Source organism: Haemorhous mexicanus, chromosome 16 (genome assembly GCF_027477595.1).
Source record: "Haemorhous mexicanus isolate bHaeMex1 chromosome 16, bHaeMex1.pri, whole genome shotgun sequence".
Taxonomy (NCBI): Eukaryota; Metazoa; Chordata; class Aves; order Passeriformes; family Fringillidae; genus Haemorhous; species Haemorhous mexicanus.
In genome coordinates, this window is record NC_082356.1 from 8,351,678 (window position 1) to 8,378,996 (window position 27,319).

A 27,319-nucleotide genomic window follows, 5' to 3' on the forward strand; every position below is an offset into this window, starting at 1 on the left:
AGCCTCTGGGCTGGCCCTGCCAGGGGCCATCCCAGCCAGAACAATTTCCCAGGCAGTCCAAGTCTCACTGCCCATGGCTGTATTTGCAAATTGGGTGCAGCCCTGCACAGCCAGGGGGTTTCCATTTCCCCAGTGGGCCATTGTTAAGGGCATGGAGCACATCTGGGAGATGGGTTCTCCATGGGCACAGGTTCCCATCTCCTCATTCTTTCAACTGCTCTTTTCACAACCCCTTCACCCGTTCAACCAATCCTGCAGCTTGTGGATAGTGTGGTACATGAAAAACCCTGCAGGCTTAACCACTGTATTTTTCACAGGAACAGACAAAGCACTCTGCATCACAGTATCAGCAAATCCTGTAAAAATAGCCAATTTCATCCCTTCCTCCTTTTTTCATTGAATACAATCTCACAAAGTTGACCACTGACCTTAGGGTCCTGGCCAATCCTGTTCCGTAGGGTATTTAGTGTTACATCCCTGAGCAGCCAAAGCTACCAAATTAGTAATGTCAGCACTATTTCACATCATTATTATTTTATATGTAAATATAGATATTGATACTGACATAAAGATATAGATAAATATGGACATATATATATATACATATATTATATTATGCTGTAAATACATATATAGTTATTTCTTACATTAATATTTCACTTGCACAAATGCATTTGTGCTCAAGATTAAAACCTTTTCTTGCTCCATGTGGGAGCATTCCAGCAATAATTGTTCCTTCTGAAGGTGCTGTTTCCAATGAACTCTTAACAAATCCATCTTTGTCTGCCCAAACCCACAAGTTCTTTTCCTTTTCCATATGCAGTTTTTGGATGCATTTGAAGACATCCAGGGGTGCAGCTTCTTTTCACCGACTGCCCCACTGCTCACACGGTGCTCCCACCTCAGCCCACTCCAGAGCCAGGGAACTCCAGGGAAGGGCTTCCCATCTGGGAATTTCTGATGGGACTGATTCCTCACATTTACATTGAACAAGTGACATTTTGTTGTCATCTGGCCAGACTGTGCCAGCTCTGTTTTACCAGTGGGCAGGGTCAGCACCAAGGACACAGACTCCAGCTGAAGGAATCAGTGTCATTTCCTGCAGCTCAGAGCAGCAAAGAATCACAAAAGGAGCAGCTCAGCAATGCACCCAATCATCCCCACCAAAGATTGCCTGCAGTGATTAACAAAGATCCAGCAGCATTTCCCCTCAGCCTTTGTCATCCCCCAGATCCACACAGCAGCTGGGGGAAGCTGTCACAGCCCAGGGCTGCAGAGCCACTCCTGGGCACTGGGAATTCCTGCAGGTGCCACAGGTGAGGCTCCAACCCCGCTGGGAGAGGGCCCAGCTCTGACAGTGCTGAATGAACAAACTGACAGCACTTCCAGTGGGGGAACATCTGGTTTCATGCTCCTCTTGGCTCCCTCCCAAAGCCTGGCCAGGGCCCCAGGAGGAACCAGGGGAGGTGACTTTGATCCTTCAGCCCCAAACAAGGCCAGATGTCAGATTTCATGGCCTTGCCTGGCTTCTAAACACAGAAAGGTCAATGCATGTTTCACTGAGGAGTGCCTACATCTATCACAGTGCTAATGACCATGCACATTTCATTAGGGAGCAGATACAAAGATAACCTTTGGGTGGAAGGTTCATCCAGAGGCACCTTTGGCTCAGGGCCTGCTGTCCAGGCCTCACTCAGGGCTGCTGTCCAGGCCTTGGCACTTCAGGGACGTGGTTTAGTGCTGGGCTTGGCACTGCTGGCTGACCGACTGCACTGATGAGCTCAGAGGTCTTTTCCAAGTGAAAGGATTCTGGGATTCCATGATTATATCCGCTGCATTCAGCTGGGGCTATTTTAGCAGCATGACTTTGCTCAGAAAGTTCCCTCTTGCCCAGCTCCTGTGGCCTGAGGCTTCAGCTCCTTCAGCTCCTGGTGCTGAGCTGCTCATGCTGAACGAGACGACTCGGAGAGACGAACACAGTCCATCCAATTCCTTCTGGGAGGCTGTGGAAACAGGAGCATTGTTTGCTGTGGCCTCCTCTCTGCCCTTCACGCCTTTCAGCGCTCTGAACCAGCCAAGAGCTTTCTCCAAGAGTGCAATGGAGCAGCTGTTCCTGCTCCTGGGTCTGGCTCTCTCCAGTCTCTGACCTTGCTTGGTTCTGTCCCTCTTGCTGTGCCCTCTGTTCCCCCAGGGCTCGCTGGCTGCTGCCCAGGACTGTGGCACTGGCACAGATCCAGTGCTGGAGACCCTCCTTTCTGTGCCCTTGGAGCTGCCTGGGCACAGCAGCCTTTTCCATCTGGAAGCTCCCCATGGACAGGGAGTCCCCAGCTCCGTTCCCTGCACAACCTCCAGGAGCCCAGGGCTGCCATCTCAAGTCCCTGCTGGCACTGGGGGCTCCCAGGTGCCTCAGGCTGCTGTGACACCGCTGCACACGGGAGGGAAGAGGGGCAGGGGCTGTGCTGAAAGTCAGCTCCATCTGCTGCTGCTGCTGCTGCTGCTGCTGCTGCTGCTGTGGGGTCATTTGTGCAGCCCTGGCCCAGAGTCAGGGATCAGATCCAGGCCCTGCTGCTGCTCCCTCAGGATCAGCCCCACTTTGGCTGTTGCTGTCAGGGCCAGCAGAAGCCCTGGCTGGAGCAGCAGGTGCTGACAGTGCCCCAAGCCCCGGGGCTGGAGGGGTCCCTGGGCTGGGGCTGGCAGGGAGCTGCCCCTTGTTCTCCCTCTGCCCCAAGCAAAGCTGGGCCAGGCACAAGTGGGGCAGCACAGCCAGCAGGGAGCCTGCCAGTCTCTTCCAGCCCTGTCTGCTCAGAGTTTGGCCCTTGGAGCCTCAGGTGGCCAAAGGCAGCTGCTGCTGGTCCCTCTGGGTGTGCCCGTGTTCAGCAGTGCTGCTCCATCAGTCTGTGCCCAGCAACGGGGAAAAGCCTCAGCCCTGCAGGGTCAGGAGCTGCTGGGCTCTGCCTGAGCAGCTCAGCCAGCAGGAAGGGAGCTGCTCCACACGGGAACCTGGAGCAAAGGACATTCCTTTTGTAGGGCATGTTTTCTATTTAAAGAGAAAAAAAAGAAAAAGAAAAAAAAACTTGATAAATTCTAGAAGATAAGAATAAAATCAAAGTGTTAGTGAAAAAACATAACAGAATGCTAGTGAAAAAAACAAAACATAAATGCCAAGTTACATTCTTTGCATTAAGAGGTAAATTATCTTTTTAAAAAGAGAACTTAGTTGTATACATTGTAAATGTGCTGATGGCATGGATCCATCTTACTGACCTCAGCAGCCTTTTTTAAAACTGTGGGCTTTGTTTCCAACATGGTTATTTGAAATTATGGTCAAAGCAAAAGGAAATTGCTTTGTGCCCTTCTAGCTACAAGCAGGACTGGGAATAAAACTCTGTCAATCCTCAAATCCTTTAGAAGATGACCTTCCTCCTCACCCTGGTAATGAGCTGCACATTCCCTTTGAAACTGTCAGGGATTTCTTAAAGACACCAAGTCCCACTTACGGCTTTTTGCTCTGGTTGGGAAGTGCAGAAGGGCAATTCTCCATCCATCAGCTCCAGCCTGCACTGCCTCAGGAACACGGCCCACTCGCCAGCCTTGGCCCACTCGTGGCACTGCTAGAGGAGGAAGAAAGTGCAATTGCACAATTCCAGCCAATAAAGAAGGAAGAATGGGACAGACAAAACACCCTGTGGAGACCCAGGGGGTTAGATGGGACTGTGGAGAGTCTGGGTCCTTGCCAATTGGATGTGTGTCCCCAGCTGCAATCTCTGGGCCTGCAGGAGAGTCTCACTCACCTGCCAAAGCAGAAAGCTCAGGCGTTGTGCTCAGAACGGGCTCGTCTGATGCAAAGCTGTCAGAGCAATGTGAGGGCAGAGCCAGCCCAGCTGGGCCCAGGGCTGAGCCCAGCAGAGCCCTGGCAGAGCCCAGAGCAGCCTCAGCACCCGCAGAGCCCGGCTGCAAGGAGAGAAAGCAGAAACTGCCTGTCAGCTGAGGGCTCCTGTCCCCTTGTGCCAAGGCCTGCGGTGCCCAGGCCATGCTGGCTGTGCCCAGAGCTGTGCCCAGAGCTGCCCATCCCTGCTGCCTTTGGGAGCAGAGCAGGAGGGCAGGACATGTGCCCAGCCTGCAGCCAGCCATGGCACATCCAGCCCTCAGCAGCTGCCCAGAGCAGGATGCTCCTGTGCTCGCTGCCATCTCCCAAAAGCTCTGATCCCACCCTGCCAAGCAGACAGGGACCCACCTCACGCCATCCACGGCTGGAAGAAAAGCTGCTCCCAAACCATGTCCTCAGCCTTCTCCAAGGGCACGGCACATCCACACCACAGCTGCTCCCAAGCACTTCCCATCCACACTGGACCACCCATAACACTTCCTCTGGAAAAACAACACGTTATTGAAGAGAGATTAGAGGCAAAAAGGGAAAACAAGAAAAAAGAGAAAAACTCTTATCTCTGTCAGGGCCTTGAGGAAGGCCCAACCCCTACAACGCTAGGGAAAAACCCAGCCTTGGGGAGGGAAGCCCACACTTTCTCTCTTCCCCCCTGCACTGCCCCCCAAAATCACAGGGATCCCAAAGCAAACAAGGGCAGTGCAGCAGCCCAAGACCTTCCTTGCCTGCACAGCAAAGCAGCTGGGCACAGCTTCTGGAGTCCCACCTCTGCTCCCACCATGGGGTTTGTTTGTGTTGGGCTGGCTGCCCCAGCCCCAGCCCAGGCCACGGTGGGTGCTGGGGGCTGTTGGCAGGGCCAGGAGCCCACTCCCATTTTGTACCCACCCCAGCCCATCCCCCCAGCCCTGCCAAAAAGCAGCTGGGCAGCCGACTGAAGAATGAGTTGCATCTGCCCCAGCAAAGGGGGAACCTTTGCTTCCCTGCCAGGCTGGGCAATGCCCAAATCTGGGAGCATTTCCCCAGCTCTGGACTCATCTGCAAATTCCCTGTGGACTTTGGCTTTGTTAAGAAGGTGCCAGAATCAAAGTCCATCACCTTCAGCCACCGGTGGCCAGGTTGAGGAAGAGCTTGTCATCCTTGATGTCATCCTTGCTGTCTCCAGCAGCAGCAGCAGCAACATCCCCACCTGGTACAGCTTCTCCAGGGGCTCCTTCTCCGTCCCTGCGGTGAGACCAGGCTCTCAGGGCTCTGCCCAGGGCCCCAGCTGTCAGGGAACCAGGACAAGCAAAACCAGCTTGGATGGTGGCCACCAGTGCTGGGCAGAGCAGCTCAGCTCCAGCACAAGGGCTGCGTGTTCCCATCCCATGACCCCTGGGCAGTGACACAGGCAGCACAAAAAGGTTCTGGGTTCCTTTGCTTCTGATTGCCAAGGTGTGTGTGGAGCTGGAACTTACCAGGGCCCTGGATCAAAGTGTGCCTGGGACTCTCTCCGTTCTTCTATGGCACAGGAATATCCTGCACCCAAGGATCACAGAACAGGTCTTCTAATGTGGGTCTGTCCAAAAAGTGCACGGCTAAACACCACCTGATCAGATCTTTGCACTCTGGGGAGAGAAAGCAGAAACTGCCGCTCAGCTGGAGAAGGCTCCTGTCTGCTTTGCCCCACTATTCCCATGCCCAGGCCATTCTGGATGCGCTCAGAGCTGGGCCTCAACTTTCCCATCAATTCCCTGTTCTGGAGGAGAGCAGGACATGTGCCACCTCCTCAGCAGCTGCCAGAGCGGGATGCTCACGAGCCCGCTGCTGGCTCCCAGCACTGGTATTCCCCCCATGCCCAGAGAAGAGGATCCACCTTGAGAGAGCCCTTGTGGCAGCGAGAGCTGGCCCCAGCAGATGTTCCAGCCCCTCCTGAAAGGGTGCTCCCCGCAGACCATCTGGTGCAGCAGGATGCCCAGGGACCAGATCGTTGCTGCCCCGCCGTGGTACCAGCCATAGTGGTTCCATTCCGGGGGGCTGTATGACGGTGTTCCTATGGAATACAGATGGAGTTCAGCAGGGGGATGCTGCTGCTCCCACAGCCTGGCCCCAGCATCCCTGGGTGTGCAGGGGCTGCATCAGTGGCACACAGGGTGACCACTGCCCTTTCGCCAGCACCTGGGACTTGTGCACAAACTCAGGCTTGCAAAAGAAGCCACTGGTGTTGGAAGAGGGCAGCCATGGCTAGGCCTGACCATGACATGCAAAGGGAAAACCCCCTCCATACTGGGAAAAAAACATTCCCTTATCCTCCCTGCCTGCATTGCCCCGAAAATATGAAGCCAAGGCAAACAGGGTGAGTGGAGCAGTCCAAGTGCTTCCTCTCGCCTGCACAACAAACTGGCTGGGGCACAGGTTCTGGCCACCCCTCTCTGCTACCCCCACCAAAGGGGGTTTTTGTCGGGCTGGCTGCCCCAGCCCAGCCCCCATCCTGGGAAGAGTAGCTGGCAAAGGCTGCCAGCAGGGCTGGAAGATGGCTCCCCACCCAGACCCCCTCCAAAGCAACTCAGCTGAAGACTCCGTCCCCTGACTGGCAGCAAAAGGGAGAATCCCCGCTGCCACAGCCAGCTTGGGCTGGGAGATGCTGGGCCATGAGATGCCAGCACCAGGAGCACACCCCTGTGGAGGCTCACCTGCAAAGTGCGTGTAGGCTGTGTCTTGCAGGTAGGTGCCACAGCCAAAGTCAATCAGTTTGGCCTGCCCGGTGGCCAGGTCAACCAGGATGTTCTCTGGTTTGATGTCGTGGTGCAGGACCCCGCAGCTGGTGCAGTGCCGCACGGCCTCCAGCACCTGGCGGAACAGCTCCCGCGCCACCTCCTCGGACAGGAACCGCCGTGCCCGAATGAAATCCCGCAGGTCCTGACACCGCTCTGGCCGCTCCAGCACCATCACGATGTAGTTGGGGAGCTCGAGCCACTCCAGCAGCTGCACCACACCAGGGAAGCCAGTGGACACCTTGTCCAGCAGCACGATCTCCAGCGGTGCGCTGGTGCCGTCGGGCTGCGGGAGGAGCACGATGCCCTCAGTGGGGGCCGATGCCGTGCCAAGCCTGGGGAAGCCCTCACCCAGCCCGGGATGCTCTGCGCCCTGCGCTGGACCCACGCCCGCTCCGCCTCGAGCCGTCCTGGCGGCTTCCACCCTGCCGGGCCTCGGCTCATCCCCGCCCGGCAGCCCCGGCTTCTGCCGCTGGCCCCGCTCACTCACCAGCTCGCCCCAGTGCCGGACGCGGTTCCGTGGCACCCTTTTGATGGCCACCTGCAAGCCAAGGGGAAGAGCGGGCTGAGCTCGCCGCCCGCCCTGCCCAGGCACAGCCCCATCCTCCTCCTCCTCCTCCGCCCCCTCCTCCTGCGCCCGCCGCCGGCCCCGCCGCTCACCGGGGCGCCGTCCGAGAGCCGCGTGGCCGCGAAGACGCTGCCGAAGCCGCCGCGCCCCAGCAGCGAACCCAGCCGGTACCGCTCCTGCAGGGCCTCCTGCGCCTTCCCTGCGGGCGGGACGCGGCTGTCAGCGCTCGGCCCGGGGCCAGCTACGGCCCCCGAGCGCCCCTCACCCGCCCCGGGCCGGCCATCCCCGGGCGTTCACTCTTGGGAACGCGACACGGGAGGCTCGAGGCCGGCGGCCGCCCTGCCGAGCGGCGGAGCTCGGGCCGGGGAAGCCGCAGCGGAGGCGGCGGGAGCGGCCGCGCCGCGTGTGTCCTCTGCGGGCCCCGGGAGGAGTCGGGGCTGGGGTCGGGGATGGACCCTGCGTCGGGCCCAGCGTTGGGGCCGGGGCCGGGCTCGGGCCAGGCGGAGACAAAGGGCGGCGATGCCGCCCGAGCCCCAGGCACTGATGCCCGCCCAGCAGCGCCACCGCCAGTACGGCCAGAGCCGGGCGGAGGCGAGACTGCGGCGGGACACCCGGGGACGGGGACGGGAATGGGGACGGGGAAGCCCCGCCCGGGGCCGGGGGCGGGCCGGGGGCATGGCCGGGCCAGGCAAGGGGAGAGAGGGAGGCGGGGAGAGGAGAGGAACGCCGGAAAACGGGCCCCGAGAGAAGAGTGCCCCACAGCGGGAAAGGGAGAGAAAGAAAAAGAGAAAGAAAAAGAGAAAAAGAGTATAGAGGCTTCTCTGTTTTTTTGCTGCCGCTGCTACTGCCGCCGCTGTCGCTGCCGCCGCTGCCGCCGCTGCAACTGAAGCCCCGGGGCCGTTCGTCCCCGTGTCCGTTCCCCACGAGCCCCACGAGCCCCACGGCCGAGCCCCGCGCGCCCCGGGGGCAGCCCCTTCGTCTGTCTGAACACGGGAACTTTGCAGGGTTGAGCCCAGATGCAGAGCCCTGACTCCTGCACGCTGGCAGAGCAATCCCCTCGCTTGCTGCTGGGCATTGTCCTTGCTGAGGGTCAAACACTGTCGGGGCACCTTCCCTTGGTGTAGGATTCTTACCTGACCCCAGCACTGCACTTCCATCTCCAGTGTTGCTTTCCAGTAAAAACAGGGCAAGGAAAACTGTGTGTGGCTCATGGTATTTTAGAGTGCCTAAAACTTGCCAAGTCACCAATCTTGTAGGTGAGGTGCATCTACAATTACTGGGATGGAGAAGCAGTGCAACATGGAGAAGGGGAGCATAGAAATAAATAGAGGAAAACGTCCTGGATTGTGTCTTCTGTTTTCATGTCACTTCTGGAAAGCTGTTTCAGTTTTCCAGGAAGCTTCTCCTGTCTATTCTTTTCAAGAACCTCTTGTGGAGAACAAGGTTGAACTTCTGCAGCCACCAGCTGCCGCTTCTCTTGGCTTTCCACACTGCACTGTGTGTGCAGCACCAGATCTTGATGTTGCTGGAGCCAGAACCTGGAAATTTCCAAATTTTGTCTTTCTGTGCCAGAAAATCACTGGACTTGGGCTGTGGCAGCACCAGGAAGTTTTCAGATCTGGGCGCTGGCGCTGCCAGCAAACACCAGATCTGGGTCGTGTCGTTGCCAGTGGCAGAAATCTGCTGGATTTGGGCTCTGCTGGCACTGGGAAATTTCCAAATCGGGGTACTGGTGCAGCAAACACAAGATGTGGGAGGTCCCAGAGCCAGTTGCAGGAAGTTGCCGGGTTTTGGATTTCTGTACCAGCAAATTGCTGCACTTGGGCTGTGCCAGAATAAGGAAATTTCCAGATCTGGGCACTGGCAGTTCCGGCAAACATCCCATTCCAGGCTCCAGGCTCCAGGAAGGACTGGATCTGGACCCTTTCCTTCCTTCTTTCCTTCCTTCCTTCCTGGAGTCCTGCTGGCAGCAAACACCAGATTGGGCAGTGCTGGCAAGGGGAATTTGCCAGGTTTTAGCTTTTTTTGCCAGCAAATTGCTGGACATGGTTGGTGCTAGAACAGGGAAATTTCCAGATCTGGGCACTGGTGGTGCCAGCAAACACCAGTCCAGACCCTTGACCAGTGGTTGCCCTGAGAACCAGCTCTGGCCCTTTACAGAGAGAGACTGCTTTCGTCTGGGTGTCTGGAAACAGAACTTTAATGAAGGCAAACACAACAAACAGGACGGCGTGCACAGTTCAGAGAGCGAAGCAGAAAAAAGCCTGGGTCCAGGGTCTAGCAGGGATATTTATACATTTATTTATGGGGAGGGGTTAAGGTGGGATCTGAGGGAAGGATCCAAGAGGAAGGAACGATTAAGAACATTATAATTTTTGCAGTAAAAAGTAACCAATGGTAGCAAAGAGAACTCAGAACTTTCTAGTAATAATCTGCATAACTGAACAAGAGGATTATGGGCAGGAGCTCCTGCTGACCCTAACTAAAGAGGGTTTTCCCACGGCCTTAAGCCGAGGCCTCCTTCTTCTTTTAAACCAGCCCAAACACACACCAGTGTGCCAGGTTTTGGCTTTCTTTGCCAGAAAATTGCTGCATTTGGGTTGTGCTGGCACTGGGAAATTGCCAAATGTTACCTTTCTGTGCCAGCAAACTGCTGGAATTACGCTGTACAGGTATCTGAAATATTCCTGATTGGGACACTAGCAGTGTCAGCAAACATGAGATCGGGTTGCTGTAGGTACCAGGTATTTGCTTGGTTTTGGCTTTCTCTGCCATCAAATTGCTGCACTTGGGCTGTGCTGGCACCCAGAAATTTCTGGATCTGGGCACTGGCAGTGCTGGGAAACCCCAGATCTGGGAAGTGGCAGTCCTGGCACCAGGAAATTGCTGTGTTTTATCTTTCTTTTCAAAAACTTGCTGCACTTGGGCTGTGCTGGAACCTGGAAATGTCCGGATCTGGGTACAGGCAGTGGCAGCCACCACCAGATCTGGGTGGTGCTGGTGGTAGCACCAGGAAGCTGCCAGGTTTTGGCTTTCTTTGCCAGAAAATTGCTGCATTTGGGTTGTTCCAGCACTGGGAAGTTGCCAGATCAGGGCACTGGTGGTGCCAGCTAACAGCAGATCTGGGCAGTGCCAGTGCTGAAAATTGCCGGGTTTTGGCTTTCTGTGGCAGCAACCTGCTGGACTTGGGCTGTGCTGCCACTGGGAAACTGCTGGATCTGAGCACTGGCGGTGCCAGCAAACACCAGATCTGGGTGGGGCCAGACCCAGTAATGCTGGACATGAATTTGTAGATAATTTTTAAGGTTTGACAGAAGGTTTATATAGTATGTCTACAAGGAGGTTTACAAGAAGGTTTATATAGTACGTACAAGTACCAGGAATTCTGATTCCTGTGCCAGCACATTGCTGCAATTGGGCTGTGCCAGAATAGGGAAATATCCAGATCAGGGAACTGGCAGTGCCAGCAAACAGCACATTTCAGGAAGGACTGGATCTGGACCCCTTCCTCTTTTCCTTCCTTCCTCCCTTCCTCCCTCCCACTCTACAGGCTGGGGACAGAGTGGCTGGACAGCAGCACGGCAGAAAGGGACCTGCAGGGACTGATGGGCAGCAGGCTGGACATGAGGCAGCAGTGTGCCCAGGTGGCCAAGAAGGCCAATGGCTCCTGGCCTGGATCAGGAATGGTGTGGCCAGCAGGAGCAGGGCAGTGATTCTTCCCCTGTGCTCAGCACTGCTTGGGCAGCACCTCGAGTACTGTGTCCAGTTCTGAGCCTCCCAATTTAGGAAGGACATGGAGGGGCTGAAGCATTTCCAGAGAAGGGCAACAAGGCTGGGAATGGGTCTGGAGCACAAGTCCTGTGAGGAGTGGCTGAGGGAGCTGGGGTTGTTTATCCTGGAGAAGAGGAGGCTCAGGGGAGACAAGGTTGTGTCAGGGCACAGCTTAGGCCTGATGATCTCCATGGCCTGTTCCACCCTTGCTGACTCTGGGATTCTCTGAAACCACCCTTGGAGCAGTTGCAGGATGAGCCCTGGGCCTCCTCTTCAGAAGCTCCAGCAGCCCAGGTCCCTCAGCTTCTCCTGCCAGGCCCAAAGCCCATCCAGTCAGTCCTGCAGAGCCTCTGCAGCTCCTCCTCATTGCCCAGAACAGGGAGCCCCAGAGCCAGACACAGCAGCCCAGATGTGCCCCCTGGCCTGTGGTGCCTCTGGCAAGGGAGCAGCAGGAGGCACTGCTGGAGCCTGCAGACAATTCCTGCAGCACTTGTGGGATGATCCTGCTCCCCAAAGGACATTCCCATGGTGCCAAGTCAGGAACTGCAATGGGGAGTGGGGCCAGAGAGGGAAGGGCAAACAGGGATGGGCTGTTTGCAGGGGAGGGAACAGGGGTGGGCAATGAGAAGAAATTTGTAGCAGGAAGAGTAAGGAAAGCAAAGGTGAAGCCAAGGAAATGCCCAGGGCAGTTTGGGGGTGGCTGCCAGGCAGCCCTGGCTCTGAGCAACAGCATCTGCAGTGGGACAGGAAACTCGAAGCTGATGGAAACAAACTTTCTGGCTGAGTGCAGAAGCCAGGACAAAGCTGAGGGGTTTCCCTGGTGTCCCCCAGCCCTTGCTAGCCCCAGGATCTGATGGCATTTGTGCTCCCTCAAGTTCATGTCCCCACACCAACACCATGGGGGTGCTCCCCCTGCTCTGTGCAATGCAAACAGGGGCTCCTGAGCCAGTGCTGCCATGTCTGTGCCTGCAAGGATGGGGCACCTGTGTGAGCTGGGGGAGAGGCCAGGGCTGCAGAGGGGGGATGTTGTTGGCAGCTCCATGAGGACGCTCTGGGACGCTGCCCTGGGCTGTCCAATGCACTGGGGATGGATCAGCCCCTGCTCTGCTGCTCCTTCCCATCTCCCCCAGGGCCCTTGCAGAGCCCCAGCCATGCTGTTTGCCTCCAGCCTGCCCATGGCCACCCTGGGGCTGCTCACGGGGGTTTTCTGTGCTCAGCATTGGCCTGGCCGTGTTCTTGAGAGAGCCTGGGCAAGGAGCCTGGAGCCCCCAGGGCCTGGCCTGAGGTGTCAGCGCTGCCCCAGCAGTGCCCATGGCCTGTCCCTGCTGCAGCCCTGGCACTGCCACCCCCAGGGCTGTGTCTGGCCCCGAGAGCACTCAGGCCCTACAGCAATACCAGGGCCACCAGGGCAGCGGGGCAGGGCCACGGGAGCAGCACTGGCAACACCAAGTGCTGCTGCTGCTGGGCACAGCTGCTGTGCCAGCACTGATCTGCCCCCAGCTCTGCACACAGACATTGCTGCTGCAGCTCCAGAGAACGCAACACAAGGGCATCTCTGCAGAAAACTTTGCTGGGACATCCTTTAGTTCATTTGTAACTACTGAGATTGCAGCCCCTCATTGACACAGCCTGTGGTCACAGGGAACGTGGAGAGAAAGAAAATGAGAAATGGACCAAACAATTACACTTATTTGTGGACAATATTAATAAAAGTAATACAACAGAAAAAACCCCAGGACCTAATCAAAGTGAATATCAAATATCACTTTTATTACAAGTGATTTGCAGAAATTCAACAGCAGTTTAATGTCCTTGAAACCATCCAGTCTTTAGTCTCCACACTGCAGCCTTGAGCTCCTGGTTCCTCAGGCTGTAGATGAGGGGGTTCAAGGCTGGAGGCATCAGCGAGTATAGAACTGACAGGGCCAGATCCAGGGATGGGGAGGAAATGGAGGGTGGCTTCTGGTGAGCAAATGTGCCATTGCTGATGTACAGAGAGACCACGGCAAGGTGAGGGAAGCAGGTGGAAAAGGCTTTGTGCTGTCCCTGCTCAGAGGGGATCCTCAGCACAGCTCTGAAGATCTGCACATAGGAGAAAACAATAAACACAAAACAACCAAATGCTAAACAGGCACTAACTGCAATGAGCCCAAGTTCCCTGAGTTTATAGAAAGAGCAGGAGAGCTTGAGGATCTGGGGGATTTCACAGAACTGGCCCAGGACATTGCCATGGCACAGGGGCAGGGAAAATGTATTGGCCGTGTGCAGCAGTGAATAGAGAAAGGCACTGGCCCAGGCAGCTGCTGCCATGTGGGCACAAGCTCTGCTGCCCAGGAGGGTCCCGTGGTGCAGGGGTTTGCAGATGGACACTTAGCGGTCGTAGCACATGACGGTCAGGAGGCAAAACTCTGCTGAGATGAAGAACATAAATAAAAAGAGCTGTGCAGCACATCCTGTGTAGGAGATGGTCCTGGTGTCCCAGAGGGAATTGTGCATGGCTTTGGGGACAGTGGTGCAGAGGGAGCCCAGGTCAGTGAGGGCCAGGTTGAGCAGGAAGAAGAACATGGGCGTGTGCAGGTGGTGGCCGCAGGCTACGGCGCTGATGATGAGGCCGTTGCCCAGGAGGGCAGCCAGGGAGATGCCCAGCAAGAGGCAGAAGTGCAGGAGCTGCAGCTGCCGCGTGTCTGCCAAGGCCAGCAGGAGGAAGTGGCTGATGGAGCTGCTGTTGGACATTTACTGTGCCTTGACATGGGGATCTGTATAAAAAGGAATCATGGAATAGTTGGGCTTGGAGAAGATTTTAAATATCCCAGCAAAGCTGGGGACAACTTTACCCCCACTGCCTGCCCAGGGCTCTGCTGCCTGGAGCTGTCCCTGCCAGCAGCTGCTTCCCTGTGCCCAGGGCTGGGCTCTGCCAGTGCTGCCAGGGCCCAGCCCAGCCCTGGGGGCTCAGCTCTGCCCTGCAGACCCCTCCCAGCTCTGGCACAGCCCAAGGGCAGCTCTGGCTCTGCAGGCTCTGATGGCAAAGTCAGCTCTATCATGAGGAGGCTGGAAAAGCAACACTGATGCTGCCTCTAAGGGGCCCTGTGCTGATTTCTGTCACGGCCTGGTTTACTCAGATCTGCGATATATATTTTTTTTTCCAACGTGAAATGAGAGATAAATATCTTTGTGCAATTACCCATCCAGGCAACCCAGAGCAGTAGATAAATAAAGCAGGATTTTACCTTTTATGCAGCCTTTCCCTTGCTGTGCTCCCTGTATAATCTACATGGAAATGTTCTGCAGTTAAATGCCATGATGGGAGCAGTCCTGAACAATGCAGCATCCTCCCCACAGAAGGAGAAGCCTTACCAGCTGTATCTTCCCAGCCAGATCTTGTCCCCCAGGGCTGGGAGCAGCTCCCGGGCCAGCTGAGAGCTGTCCCTGGCAGGCAGCAGAGTCCCTGCCCCAGCACAGCGCCCTGGGCTGCAGGACCCTGCTCTGCAGGACAGCCCTGGGCACCCCTGGCTGCTCTGCACAAGAGAGAATCAGAGAATGTACTCACAGAGTCTGCAGGCATTGGGATGTTGCAGCTTTAGGAGATGGCTCCAGGAGCTGCAGCTGCATTGTCCTGCAGCCAGAGGCTCCTGTGCCAAGGGCTGGCAGTGATTGTGGCCCAGGCACTTCTCAGCACCTTCCCAGCCCTGACTGATTGAAGCTCTCTGTGCCTCTGTGCTGTGCCCGGGGTGGCTGCAGGCAGTGCCCCAGCCCTGCTGGGCTGGGAGAAAAGCTGCTCATCAAGAGAAATGTGCTTTTGAAGCTCTTCTTGGTTACCAGGAGCTGCCTCTGTGCCAGGAGCCCAGCCCAGCTCAGCAGCACAGACACAGCACAAGGACTTAAATGACCCTCTGGGGCTTTGTGCTCAGGCCCTGAACATCAGTCCCTGAGAGGGAGCTGAAGAAACCTCTCCAGAATTCCATGTCAGAATCCAACTCCAAAGTTTCTTTCACTTTTAATGGGTCCCACTGAGGGACACAACTGAGAAAGTGTCCCCAGGCCCCAGGCAGAGCAGAGAACTGGAGGCAGTGATGACAGGTGGGGACAAAGAGAAGCCAAGTCTTGGTGTCCTGGGGCACAGCAGGGTCTGTGCCACCAAGGGCTGGGAGGAGACACCTTGTCCTGAGGCACTGGGGCCTCCTGGCACAGCCCCAGCCAGGCTGGGCACTGTCAGCCCCTTGTCCTGCCCTCAGCATCCCCCCCTAGCCCACATCCCAGTGGCCTCAGGGATCTGCTGGAAGGAATCCCTGGGGAGCCTTGCTCAGGAATGGCCCTGGGGGCTCCTGAATGCTCCCAGGGACTGCAGGTTTTTCAAAGGACTTTGGGTTTGGCTTTTGCCTTGGAGTCTCTGAGAGGTGTGAGCAATCATGGCCTCCAATTATCTGCTGTAATTAGTCCCTGGAGAGGCTTTGTCAGTAACAACACTCAGTGGGGCTCATTAATGCTTCAAGGTACTTCAGTTCTTTTAAGGTACTTGGTGTTTCCCTTTGGATACAGACTCTGGGAGAGGTTTGTGCAATCATTCCCCCAATTATCTGCTTTAAGGAGTCCCTGGAGAGCTTTGTACTGACACTCAGTGGGGCTCATTAATGCTTTGAGACACTCAAGGTGTTTAAGGTACTTTGGAATTTCCTTCCCACACTGAGTGTCTGAGAGGTTTTTTTTCAGTCCTGGCCTCAAATTCTCTCCTCCAAGGAGCCCATGAGGAGCCTGTGTTGGAGAGGGACTTCGGTGGGACCCATTCATGCCTCGAGACACTTTGGGTGTTTTTTCTGCCTTTGGCTCCTGGAAGGGTTTGTGCAATCTCCTCTCAGGCCCTGAGGTTCAAGGGCTCAGCTCCAAATGCACCACAGGGCTCATTAGGATCAAAGAAGTCCTGACAAACCATGGCTCTGCCTTGATTCCCTCTGCTCTTGTGCAGTTCATCAGGAAAGTTTCTGTAGCGGTTTTGGTTCACCAATTTGAGGTTTCTTGGTCAGTTCATCAATTAGTGTGGTGGGTTCAGAGCTGGCTAATTACCAGTGCACTCACTGGAATATCCTTCCTCATTTCCTGTTGTGAGATAGGATTAGGAGAAAGGCAAAGTAGGCTCAAAACTTTAAAAGGATATAAAGAAAATGTTATTACAGTAGCTAAAAGAAAGAGCAATAAGAATCAGAACCAAACTTTCAGAACACTTTTCCTCTCCCTACAACCTTTTCTTTCTTACTGACAATGTAAGGAGACAAAACCTAAAATTTTCAGTCAGTTTACCACCTCTACAATATTCTATTTCTCAGTTAACTTAAGGAGAGAAATTCCTCCTGTTAATGATGTTAAGACTTCTCCACAAGAAAACTGTTCTCTCATGGCTTTTAATTTCCATGAATAGCAGCCACCTGGAAAACTTTGTGAAGTCCCTCCCATTTTTCACATCTTTTCCCACAGCTGTGTTTATGGGCCATGCCATCTTGTGGGGTATTAGTTTAAAGATGAGCTGTTTAAGAGCAGAGGTTCTCTTCATTTATTTCTAAATCATTTTCATCTCTGGGAACAGAGGTCTTCTTGTCTCCCTGACGGCACCGGGTCTCATCACTCTGTTCTCTCTCTGTACAAACTTCTCATGAAATCACAGCTTCTTCAACATTTGCTTACTTTAGCATGGAGGCTTTTGCTGAACAAGTCATCTCCCCATACTTTTCATGCATCATAATGAAAAAGAGAATCTGATGGATAAATTACATCCTTCTCCATAGCTTTACAAGAGGATTCCAGCCCCAAGATCAAGGCACCTCCTCATCCCTCCCATCTGGAACTCAACTTCCTCTTCACGGACCTCGGTGTGTTCACGTTGACCCTCTCTGTGCCTGCACTTTGTCCTTTTCTCTCACTCGAGGGAGGATGGAAGCACTGACAGAGTTCATATCTCACCCGGGGCCTGCAGATGGTTCCGTGACCCCGGCTGGGCTCGGTCCTTGGGCCGGAGCTGTTTTACCATGGAGGTTTCTGCAGCGGCTGCGCTGGGGCTGTGTCAGGATGGGCCGCGCTGGGGCAGGGCCAGGATCTCAGCAGCCAGGCCAGAACACAGCAGCAGCACGGCCGGGGGCCGATGGCTTCTCCTCCCCCTGCCCGGGGGTTGTGGGTGAACCCCAACGGTGGCAGAACCTTGGCCGAGCCGGCCCGGCCCGGGGCTGCTCCTGGGGCCCGGCGGATCCTGGCTCGGCCCGGGCTGGCGGCGGGGCAGGGCTCAGCAGTGCCCAGATGTTGGAACTGCAGCCATGGCCCGGCCCGGCCTCGGCCCCACGGCCTCCCCTGCCCTGCCCGGCAGCCGATGGGGCCTGGCGGGGTCCCTGGGAAGGGGCCCGGCCCCACGGCAGGAGCCGCCTGGGCTGCCCTGGCTGAGACGGGGGCTGGGTCAGCCTTGTTACCTCTGTGCCAGCCAGAAGGGAAAGAGACCCTCCCAGGCTTTTTCATCTTTACCGTGTGTCTTCACAGGGCCGTGTACAGTTTCCTTAGTGGTTTAACAGATTGTCAGTTCTCAAAGCTAATTACTGATTGGTTTTTTTTCCATTGGAGGAAATTGCTTCTCTTAGAATATCACTTCAGTGAAGCAAAACCACCAAACAGCACAGAGCACAGAGTTCCATTGTCCATATATAGTGGTCACGTGCTCGATGGTATGAGTTAAAAAGGGTTACCAATTTTTTTATAAAGGGTTGTAGAAATACAAGTTTAACCAGTAGTGACAGAGGAGAGTTCTTTGTTAGCTTCATGTTGTAATGACCTATTAAGAGTAGGTCGTTAACTCTCTATTTTTGAGAATTCCCCTTTTTGTATCAGTACCACCCTGCCTGGGCCAGGTGGATGGCCCTTCTCGGACAGTGAAAGGAGGGGACATCAGAGGACATGCAAAATAACCTCAGACCCAGCATGCCATGGGAAGGACCCCCAACACACTTACCGAAAAAAACCCCAAAAGCCACGAGCCAATACAGAATTAGAAGATCAAAGTGATGTCTAGACATGAGGACAAAGGTCCAGAGCCTGCAGAGAGACTGAGAACCTTTGTTGCCCCTAGCCCCAGACTAAAAGGACCTTGGCTAGAGCCAGTACCCTAGACAGAAAACCCAAAAAGCAGAATTAGGGGAATATCCCCACTGCTTTTGTGGGGACAGGACCCCCAGCTCTGCCCCCTAGTCGATGAAGCTGCATTTTCCTCCTCCTCCGAGCCACTCCTGGGAGCGACAAAGGTGTGACCACAGACCCGTCTTACCTCCCAACCTGAGCTGATCGTTTTTAATAAAGGCACTGAAAAGGAGAAAGATCTCCTGCCCTATTTATTTCAGTGCTGGTCTCTCCCTGCCGGATGGTGTGGATGAATTCACGAACGAGCTGTTGGAGAAGAGCAAGAAGCCGGGGATGTTTCATGGACTGCTTCACACACGGTGCTCGGCTGAGCAGGGACAGCAGGCCCAGCCCAGCTGGGGATGGCTGCAGGTATCTGAGCTGTGCTGCGGAAGCGGCCACGGCTGGATTCCTGCTCTCCCGTGCGCTCCACGGCTGCATCTGGCAAAGAGCAAGCACAGACAGAGCTGAGGGGCTGCGGGAGAGGCCGGAGAACACAGCCCAGCCCTGCGCTTCCCATGCAGGGAGAGCCCCGGGATGCCCCAGGGGGATGGAGCACGGCCAGTGCAGGTGTCTTCCCGGCCCCTCTTCCATCCTGTCTGTGGCCATGTCTCCATGGCATGGGATGGCATGGGATAGGACCAAGTTGGCTGCAGGCTCCAGCCCTGTGGCCCAGCTCTGCCACTCACCCTCCTGCGGTGGCTGGAACGGCACCACCTCTTCAGTATCCTGCGCTGGGGCAGCTCCAGGGCCTTCTTCCACCTTCTCCTCCTCCAGCCAGGCCAGCTTGGGCACTCTCGGGGGTCTCCGCTCCATGTCACTGACTGGAGATACTTGCAGGAGAGATGTCCTGGAAAAGCTCCGGGGCCCCAATTAGGATATCTATGTTTTGGACCCAATCCTTCAATATTTCCTCCTATGGACTCATGCTACAGTGTAAGCTTCCTTAGCCAACCAACCATGTTATGACGCACAAACCTACGGCACTGCATCCTAAGCTTCTTTTTTACCATTGTAACTATTATTTTTTCTAGATCTTGAACTCTACAACTCTAAACTTTCCTCCACTTCAACCTACCTCTATGTGTCTCTGCTATAAACTATCAATCCACATTCTCGCTTCTAGCACCTAAGTTTGGAAGCCCTTTCCAAGGTCTCAGATCAAATCCTGTCTTTAATTCTAAGCTTTGCTGACAAGACCAAAGGTCTGAGAATTCCCTGCATTTTGCTTTCCAACAACACTGATGCTGTTAGTTCCAGAGTGCCCAGGATCCGTCTTGCAAGTCAGCTCCGGCAGCAACAAGGCGGCTGCCAAGGGGCTGCTTATGGCCTCTGACACCCAATTGCTCAGGGCTTCCCGGTGCCCCAGCCCCTCAGGGTCTCCCCCAGCCCGGCCAAGCTGCCCGGCAGCAGCACCACAGCCCCACAGCAGCTCCAGAGGAGCCCCATCCAGAGGCACCTCGGAGCCCTCAGCAATCCAGCCAGCAGCACACGGGCAGGAGGACACAGATGGCCCTTCCTGCCTGGCACAGGGCTTGTGGCCATCTCCAGGCACCGCTCTCACAGGGATTCCCGCAGCTCCGGCCCCTGCCCAGCCTCTCTGTTGGCAGCACAAAGGCTTCAGGGGAACCACCAAAGGCCAAGGAGCTTCTGGGCATTTCCCCTTCCCCACTGCACGCCTGGGCAGCTAGCTGAGCACAAGCACACTTTTCCCCCGCTTCCCCTATGCCCTGTGGACCCTGGGCAGCAAAAGAAAGATCCTGGCAGTCTGTGTATTATAACACAGTCTATATTTACATTGTAAAACAAAACAAAACAAAACAAAACAACAACAACAAAAAAAACCACCCAAAAAAAACCATTCCTGAAGAAAAAGAAATGCCTCCTGCCTCAGGTGGCCTCAGAAAAAAGAGCCTGTGGATCAGCTCTCCACAGAGCTGCGGCAGGGCAGGCAGCCAAGGTGTGACAGGCGAGGCCGTGTCTTCCATGCCCTGCGCAGGTGATTTTGGAGCCGCTGGAACATGGAGATCGGAGCCGGATCTGATGACTTGAGGACGCACAATGTTTGAATTGCCAGGCTTCCAATGGCGAGGCTGACATCATTTGTTTGGTCCTCAAGGGCTGCAAGAGAGAGCCACAGTCAGATGCCAGATATCATGGGACCCCAGGAGAGCACGCAGCCAAGGCCATGCCAGCCGGCTCTTGCCATGGCCAGGAGGGAGCAGGTACTCAGGGGATCAGCCCGAAGCTTCTGGCCAGGAATGGCCCAATTAGCCCTGAAATCTCAGAGTGCTCTGCCCACGGGAGCAGAGCCCTCTGCAGCCAGGGCAGGGCTCGAAGCTCTCCCCCTGCCAGCCCCCGTTGCCAGCCCCCTGCCCTCACTCACCACTACAGATCAGCTGGAGCTCTTGCTGCTGCCCCCTCAAGCTCTGCCCGGCGATCCCTGTGAACACAGAGCCTGTCACGGCCCCAGTGGCACAGCTCCCTGCCGGCGGCGCTGCCGGCGCTGTGGCCACACGGCCTGCTGGCCCGGCAGGGCTCAGCCCGGGCCCTGGCCGCACGCTGCCGCCCAAGGGCACGGCTGCCAGAGGGCGGCAGCAGCGCCGAGGCCAGCCGGGGCTCCACGGCGCCGGGCCCGGCCAGCACTGCCGGGGCAGCAGGCGGGGCTGGGGCCGAGCTGCGGCGGGCTGGGGAGGGACCCGGGCTCGTGGCTCACCCATGAACCTGATGGCCGCCTCTCGCAGGGGCTCCTGTGGGCTCTGCAGGTAGCGCAGGGCCCGGCGCAGGTGCTCGGCCGCTCTGCTCCTGTCCTCTGCCAGCTGGAGAGAGCGGCGGGAGGGAAGGAAGGGTTGGCACAGGCTCAGCCCCTCGGCCGGGCGCTGCCTGCGCCCAGCCCCGGCCTCCCCTGCCCGCACAGCGCTGAGGCGCGGCCAGCAGCCGCTGGCGCCGGGCTCCCGAGGGGAGGGGCCAGAGGGCCGGCTGCTGCCCGGGGAGCCGCGGTGCCGGCCCGCCCCGCAGCTCCGCCGGGCCGGGGCTCCACGGGCACCCGGCTTGGGCCCACGGGAGCCTGGAGAAGAGCCCGTGCAGCCTCTGAGTGCAGCAGCGGGCAGGGGCACAGCTGCCCGCCCCGCACACTTAGCACCGCCCTCGGGGGCTTTCTCCAGGCTGAGGCTGGGCATTCTTGGTCATCCTTACCAGGCACTTGCTGAACTTCCACAGTTTCTCCTCTTTCACGAGCTTTTTGAGATCCCTCCTCTTCATGAACTTGACCGCACTAAGCAGCGTTTCCCATGAAGCCTGGAGAGCAGCAGAGATGCAGAGATGGCCCCAGAGCCCAGGGCACGGGACCGGCGTCCCTGTGCCACGGCCTGGAGGAGGCTGCGGTCCAGCAGGCGCAGGGCAGGAGGCAGCCGAGCCCCCTCGCAGGGGGACAGCAGCAGCCCACGAGTCCTCACCTCTGCCACACGCTGATTCTCATCATGGCAGTGGAAGAGCAGTGGAAGCAGGCTCTGGTGCACAGGGCTTTCCAAAAGTTTATCTCTCTCTTCCAAAAACTCCATCATGTCTTGGAAGAGTTTTATGGAGAGCAGCTGTACCTGGCTATTATCCTATATGAAAAAAAAGGAAGAAATACCTCAGCATTGGCTCCTCCAGGCCCCCCTGGGCACAGGCCTGGAAGTGCACAGGGCACACAGTTTCCAGGCAGCACCCAGTGGCTGTGGCTGGGGGCACAGAGCCTTACGTGGTCAAAGAGTGGCAGGAGCGCCTCAGCCAGCTGCAGGGCAGTGGAGGTTGACATCAGAACGTATTTGTGCAGGAATATAATTCTGAGTGTGATGAGCGTCATCCCAGCTATCTCTGCATCACTGTCCCACAGTAGGTCCATGAGGCTTTCGGTCAAGCTCCACATTCTTTCGGCCTGTGCGGATCACAAGTCTGTGAAACCCCATTCTGCTGCCGCAGGGCCCAGAGGCCAAAGGCCTGTCCCGAAGCACTTGGGCAGCTGAAGTGGGAGGCAGGAGAGCTGGGAGCAGCTGCCCCAGCGCCCGAAGCCCAGGCAAGGCCAAGCGACTGCGTTCCCAGCGCAGCTTCAGCCACTGCCCCCTTCTCACCATTGAGGGATCATCAATGAGCTCGAGAAGGGCCCTGAGTGCCAGGCGACGCCTCTCCCTGCACTCGCTCTGCAGGTACCTTGATGAGACCTTCACAACGCTGTGAGCACATTCACTCGAATCCAGGCACTCGAGGACCTGAAAGGCACAGGGCAGTGACGGGGACCTCAGCCAGCAGGAGCCCAGAGCCACACAGGGCTGGGCCCGGGCAGCAGCAATGGGTGCGGGCACCGTCCCAGGCGGCTGCGGCGATGAGAGGGCAGGGAGCTGGGAGGCAGCTCAGCGAGGCAGCGCTGGACACCCGGCTCACCTCCACAAGGAATGCCAGGGCGGGCAGATCCCAGTGTGGCTCCTGCGAGCTGAGGAGCCCAAGGAGGTGGAGTGCAATTCTGGAACACAAGCGAGGACAAGCACGGCGCATCTCCCTAAGAGGGTGAAAAAGGGACCAGGAACCTGAGCAAATTTCTCCAAGGATGGGCTCACAGAGCCTGGTGATCTTTCAGCACCATCCTGAAAGGGCACCTGGGCCTTTTAGGAGGTGTCTCCTCCAGTGCTCTCTCCCCTCCCAGCCTTTTCCAGTCTGCTTGGCCATCCCTCAGTGACAAGGCCCTGTGTCCCAGGGCCATGGGATCTGTGTGGGACACCCTGGGCACAGAGCACAATTGCCAGGAGCAGTGGGCAGAACAGGAGTCTCACCTGGCCAGCAGACCCACGGCATAGTGGCAGGTGTCAGCACAGAGCAGCGTGTCCCAGCAACACTTGCGTTCCAATGACACCACCACATCCTTGTGCTGCTTTCGGCAGAGCAGGGACTTCAGGGTCTGCAGTGCAAACCTGTGTGCAGAGCAAAGCCCAGGTCACACTGGCAGCACTGGCTCCTTCCCAGGCCACGTGGCAGGGACAGGAGGACTGGGATGGAGCACCTGTTGGGGCTGGTGGCAAGACCGTGCTCTTCCTGGCATTGCTTCCAGAAGGTATCGACCTCCTCTGGCATCTCTTCTGTGCTGAAGAGCACTTGGAAGAGCAGATGCACAAACAGGCGGGGAAAATACGCCGTCACTACACGTGAGACGCGGGGCTCCTGGAGCATCTTCCACATCACCATGGTTGCCTGCAAAGGACAAAGCCCCCCAGAGACAGTGCTCAGTGCTGAGGTGTCCGTGTGGCAGGGCCCGAGCTTGGCAGGGAGAAGCCCGGAGAGACTGTGCAGGGGGAGCAGGGGGCCTGGCGGGCCTGAAGCTGCCCCTGGGCCAGGTTTGAGGCCAGCGCCTGAGGCAGGGAGATGCAGTGGGGGAAAGAGGATGGAGAGCTGCTGGAGAGGTGGCCTTGGGGCCAGCAAAGGCCAGTGTCAGAAACTCACAGCCAGGGCAAAGACACCCGTTTTGTCCCCATCGGAGGTGCACATGCTGCGCTCTGGCCAGCTCCCCAGCACATCCAGGAGGATCAGCAGCACTGGCTCTGCAGTCCTGGACGAGCCCATGATGGTCTTCCACATGGCCATGGCAGCTCTGTGGGATTAGAGCTCTGTCTCAGGCCAGGTCTCAGACACAGCACCGTGGCCTGGGCATCCCTAGGGGCCCGGGCTGATTGCCGGCTCTGCCTCTGCCCACTGGCCCTCAACAGCCGCACCAGGGCAGCCCAGCCCTATGGGGACGGAGCCCTGAGGGGCGGCAAGGGAGCATGGCAGCAGGCTCAGGGGTGACATTCCAGCCCTGGGAAAGGCAGCAGCCAGAGGGCCCTGGAATTCTGTTGGTCAGACACCTGGGACAGGCTGTACAGGGTGATTGGCTGGGGAGCCCTGAGCCCTCTGGGCAGGTGAGCCCCATACCTGTCACAGGACGGGGCCAGACGCAGGAGCGTCACGACTGCGTCACCCGGGTGTTCTTTGGTGACACTCAGCAGGGTCTTGTCCAGCCTGTGCTCAGCAGAAGCATTGGCCAGGAGCCATCGGTGAATGTACATCACAATGGTGGGAACCTGGAGAAGGCACAGGGAGGCTTGGAAAGCTGCCAGAGGGAGCATTGTCCCCAGCGTCCCCGGAGAAGTGCTTCCCTTCCCAGCACACTGTGATGGCCTCAAAGGCTCCCAGGGACCAGCAGGCACAGCTTGGGAAGCCATGTGACTCATGGGGGAATTGAAGCCTGGCCACAGGCTGCTTACTTGTTCTGGCCTGGAAACACCCCTCTCCACGAGCAAATCCAGCAGGGCAGCATTGGTCTCATGTCCCAGGAGCTCTGAGTGAGCTCTGAGCCCAGTGCCCGTGGTGCTGGTCTCTCCCTGCTGGATGCTGTGGATGAACTCGTGAATGAGCTGTAACAAAGGGCAAGAAGCCGGGGATGTTTCATGGACTGCTCCCCATATGGTGCTCGACTGAGCAGGGACAGCAGGCCCAGCCCAGGTGGGGATGGCTGCAGGTACCTGAGCTGTGCTGCGGAAGCGGCCACGGCTGGATTCCTGCTCTCGCGTGCGCTCCACGGCTGCATCTGGCAAAAAACGAGCGCAGTCAAAGCTGAGGGGCTGTGGGAGAGGCCGGAGAACACAGCCCAGCCCTGCGCTTCCCAGGCAGGGAAAGCCCCGGGATGCCCCAGGGGGATGGAGCACGGCCACTGCACGGTGTCTGCCCGGCCCCTCTTCCGTCCTGTCCGTGGGCATGTCCCCAGGGCATGGGATGGCATGGGATGGGACCAAGTTGGCTGCAGGCTCCAGCCCTGTGGCCCAGCTCTGCCACTCACCCTCCTGCGGTGGCTGGAATGGCACCACCTCTTCAGTCTCCTGTGCTGGGGCAGCTCCAGGGCCTTCTTCCTCCTCCTCCTCCTTCTCCAGCCAGGCCAGCTTGGGCACTCTCGGGGGTCTCCACTCCATGTCACTGACTGGAGCTACTTGCAGGAGAGATGTCCTGGAAAAGCTCCGGGGCACCAAGTCCCACACTCTGCCCTTGAGGGCAGCTGCAGAACAGAAGCCTCAGAAGGCCACAGGTCACTGAGTCCTGTGCTCGGGCCTCAAGCTCAGCCTCAGGAACAAGGCCACAGAAAAGCTCTGGGTCAGACGGGAACGAGTGGCTGTGCGGGGGCTCCTCACGGCACCGCTCTGTCCCGTTCTGAGCCGTTGGGTGTTCCGAGCACCCGGGCAAGCTTCTATTTCCCACGCGTCACAAAGGGCCCTTGGACACCGGCTTCTGTTCCGTGCCACGGTGACCGTGCTGCAGCGTGCCACCCAGGGCCCCTGCACACACTGCCACCTGCCCTGGGGCTGCCCCCTGCCAGCATTACGAGTCCTTGTCATCTGTTTGTAGCTAAATCACACGTTGGGGGATTTGAAGGAGTTAGGAAGGAGCTAGAGAGCGGACCTCTGAGTTTTTTAGACGATGCCATTTCTTTTCCTTATCTTCTACATAGACAGGAAGGGTGAGTTTGGCTCCCATCTCCACCGCACAGCTCACAAGGCCGCAAGACTTCTAGTTACAAGAGCTTTTAAGGATTTGTTGGCAAATAAGACACTGCTAAGAAGGATACCTATGTTTTTCCTTCAGAGGTGAGGCATCAGAAATAATGAAAATTTGTTGCATTTTAAACCAAAGTGGAAAAGAAACGAAAGCACTCACAGAGGATTTGGCTAAGCTAAGAGATGCCAGTGTAGCTTATCTCGTTGGCTGCTCAGTTATTGCAGCCCTTTGCTACTTTGCCATTTATCTTGTTTGGAGATTGTGCTCAGATAATTCAATGATGGGTACAAGAGAAATCTAAAAAATCATAGCTGATCAATGATGCAAAATATTACAACTTAGGAAAATGTAAATAGATTGTGAAGTATTTACATCAGGGTGATGACAGCTACCACATAGAGACCAAAATAAGCCCTTTTAACAAAACTTCAATTATATCCTTGTTCCTCAAGCCCTACTATCCATTTGTTTGGCTGATGTAGTATAATGTAAAAATACTGTTCAATATCTTGTATTGTTTATACTTTCCAACATTTCTGATGTGTTTTCTAAAAGCTGTGAGTATTTTTTAGTTTGAAAAAAAATCTATTATTTTGGTAGTAACATTGCAGTTCTGTCTTTTCCTTTTGGTACTCAGCTGAAGAAATAAGGAAAAAAAAAGAGCAGAAAAAGTTGCTGAGGTGGAAAGTAGATCACAAGGAGCAAAGTTACAGGAGATGAGTACATGACTACTGCCACTGCTTAAGAGCAGGAGGAACAAAAGCAGTCTGCTTTTTCTCTCACAAAAAGCAGACTGGCTACACTGTCCCAACTCCATCATTTCAACTCTCCATGTTTTGTTTCTTGCTTTGCAAAGCTGAGCTGAGCCATTTTTACCTAATATGAATAACAACTAGTAATACACACTTACAGTTCTCTTGTATTACTGCAACAGCACTAGGTACCCTTAGAATTTTATAGGGCAAATGCAATGCTATCCCTAAATTTAAACTGGTTCAAGATATTATTTGTAGCTTATTCTTGAAAGTAATTTGTAGCGAAAGTCAAAAAATTATTGCAGATGGTCAGTGACTGGACTGTTATGTGTATGGGATGCACAGGATGATTTAAGTGCTGCTTCATTCTGTGTGACTGCAGGCTTTGAAAAGAGTAATCCCACTTGGCATTTGGACTCCATTTGGTCTCAGGAATTATGGATCCAGAGTAACTTGTTAGAAGCTTGTGAAAAAATGTCTCTGAAGTATACAGCAGAGCTGAAGTGTACAGAAGGATGAGAATTCAATGAATAATTCAATGAATACTTAGAATAAGTTTGAAAAGCATATCCAGTTATCCTACTGTCTATGTCCAGTGACAATCCACTGTTACAGTACAGTGCACAATGTCACCAGGAAAATTGTGAATGTCATCTTCAGACCGATCTATTCACACATTTTAATATTGATCAGAGTTACTTTCTACCAATTACCAAGCTGTTCTGCCTTTTTGAGGCTCTTGTTTTTTTTCGTGTGAAGTATTCACATGTATAATACAGGTGGCTCCTGTGTCTTGGTTTGGAAAGACAGGTGTTTGCTAAGGAAGGCAGGAGCCTTTCTTGAAATGGAAAAATGTAAACCCCTTCCTCCAGAATTGTTATAAATTTGAAATTAA

At 55.8% G+C, this 27,319-nt stretch overlaps 1 pseudogene; it reads left to right on the top strand.

The window, feature by feature from the left end:
• LOC132334706 (zinc finger protein 850-like) overlaps positions 1–27,319 on the top strand; it is a 1,213,125-nt pseudogene that overhangs the window by 467,978 nt on the left and 717,828 nt on the right.